This window comes from Morone saxatilis, unplaced genomic scaffold, assembly GCF_004916995.1.
Source record: "Morone saxatilis isolate NCDOM2014 unplaced genomic scaffold, NCSU_SB_2.0 Contig8, whole genome shotgun sequence".
Taxonomy (NCBI): Eukaryota; Metazoa; Chordata; class Actinopteri; family Moronidae; genus Morone; species Morone saxatilis.
In genome coordinates, this window is record NW_023340257.1 from 27,208,546 (window position 1) to 27,210,957 (window position 2,412).

Sequence of the window (2,412 nt, forward strand, 5' to 3'; positions counted from 1 at the left end):
AAAACAGACAGGATAGGGGGGCAGAGAGAGGGGATGACATGCAGCAAAGGGCCACAGGTCGGACTCGAACCCTGGGCCGCTGCAGCAACTCTGTACATGGGTTGCCACCTCTACCGACTGAGCTAACTGGGCACCCAGCAAACCAAATTTAAGGGGTCACAATTTAATTAGGACCAGAAAGAGATCGTACATTACAACATACCTGGTGTAACTTGCATACTGGTAGTGAGAGTGTTGGTAGTGATAGTAATAGTGGTAGTAGTAGTGGTAGTAGTAGTAGTGGTGGTATGTAAACTAGGGTATTTCACTGTAATGAAGAAATGTATTATTATTGTACACCAGGTTTTTACAGTTCTGTGCTTTTAAATCTACAGCGACATCTAAGAGTATAAGAAATAGAAGAATAACTTCTTCCACCAGTTCTACTACTGAAATTAAAACTACAACGTAGGAGAAAGGTTTTGAAAAAACTAAGTTTAGATGTAAAGCTAGTGGAGTGTCCAGGAGGAGGAGGAGGAGAAGGAGGAAGAGGAGGACTGTAAGTGAACCGACGGACGACAAGAGAGGAGAAAAATGTGAAAGTAGAGCTCAGATTACAGTCTGCACACACTCACACAATACTGCTACTGTTCACACACACACGTATATTAAAGGTAGTTAAATACGCAGCGTCTTAGACCAACACACACACGCATACACACGCACACACACACACACACACACACACACACACACACATATAAAAGCCTTTTCTTCCTTCCTGCAGGTGAATCTGAGCTCTTCTGACTCAGCAGCTTCAGATCACCGTCAGAAAGATATTTTGTGTTTCCACATCAGGGAACTGGAGCCAGAGAGTTCCTTCTGGAGTTGGTGGAGGCCAAACTAGAGCTTCTAGACTAGAGATTCATCAGGTGGGAACAAACTCCAGTGGGACGGTCTTGTTGTCATGTGATATTATTTCAGGAAGTACAGTGAATGTGGGGCATTCAGGGGCTAACGTGAGCTTAAAGAGGTTAAAGAACGATGAGTATGAAGTGATTCTATTTGTGCAAGTACTGGAAGTGGTGATGGTGGTTGTAATGGTTGTAATGGTAGTAATGGTAGTAATGGTAGTAGTAATAGTAATATTAGCAGTATTAATAGTATTAATAGTATTAATAGTGATGGTGGATGTGGGCGGGGCTTCATGCAGCTGGAACAGATTTCCTCTGAAGGTTGAATCTGAACAATAAGAGCTGTGTTTCTGGAGGGGCACTGACATGATGTATATGGGTAGTGTGTGTGTGTGTGTGTGTGTGTGTGTGTTGTTATAGCTGTGTTTTAGCTCCAGTGTCGTCTGGTTTGAAGGTGCTCTAAGTGCTGCTATATCAGCTTACAGTGGCCCCACCCTGACTGTATGTGTGTTAGCTCTCCCCAGTGGTCTTATTAAAACTAACCTGCACTCTGTAAGCGGCGGTCTGGACACACACACACACCGCTCGCAGGGTCAGAGTGTGAGTGTGAAGTCCTGACGTCACTTCCTGTCTACCCTCCAACAGCTGGAAACCTGTAGCTCCGCGCTGTGTTTAAGAGCTGCTGCTGATGTGTGAAAGAACACGTGTAGAATAATCAGGTAACAAACAGGAAACATCCAAACTGATTCTGAGAAACCAGAGACACTGTGGAGTCTTCAGCTTCTCAGGTAGGGAGGATGAACACACACTTCCTGTCAGGTTACAGGAAATTGCAGCAGCTCTAACAACACGGTCAACTACTGAACCTTTAATACTGCGACCTCTGACCTCTGCACCAACATAAAAGACTGAGATATGAGTTCAAAGCAGAGATGTTCCACTCACATTGTTCTGTTTATGGAGATGATCTTCCTCTGGGCCGTCACTGTGTGTGTGTGTGTGTGTCACTGTGTGTGTGTGTGTGTCTCACTGTATGTGTGTGTCACTGTGTGTGTGTGTGTGTGTTACCGTGTGTGTCACTTTGTGTGTGTGTGTGTTACCATGTGTGTCACTTTGTGTGTGTGTGTGTGTGTGTGTCACTGTGTGTGTCACTGTGTGTGTGTGTGTCACTGTGTGTGTCACTGTGTGTGTGTGTGTGTGTGTGTGTTACTGTGTGTGTGTTACTGTGTGTGTGTGTTACTGTGTGTGTGTGTGTGTGTGTGTGTGTGTCTTCCTCTGTCGGCACTTAGGTGGACAAACGAAGGACATCTGGATGCCTCACATCCTCTATCTCTCTCTCTCACAGAAGGCTTTTATTTTGAAAGTGTAGCCTTGGAGAAGTGCTCTCCTCTGACGCAGCACACTGTAAAAAAAAAAAGTGTTTAAAAATAAATGGTAATATTCCAGAAAATAATACTGTAAAATAACAGGAAATAACATGTTACACAATTTACACTGTAAAACCAATGATCTATAAATC

At 44.0% G+C, this 2,412-nt stretch overlaps 1 protein-coding gene across 1 annotated transcript in view; it reads right to left on the minus strand.

Moving 5' to 3' along the window:
- LOC118341420 overlaps positions 1–60 on the minus strand; it is a 7,840-nt gene extending 7,780 nt beyond the window's left edge. Inside the window, exon 1 of the mRNA XM_035679661.1 lies at positions 56–60. The gene's annotated coding sequence lies outside the window, so the exon portion shown is untranslated. The remainder of the gene's footprint in view (positions 1–55) is intronic.
- Positions 61–2,412: the final 2,352 nt, after the last annotated feature.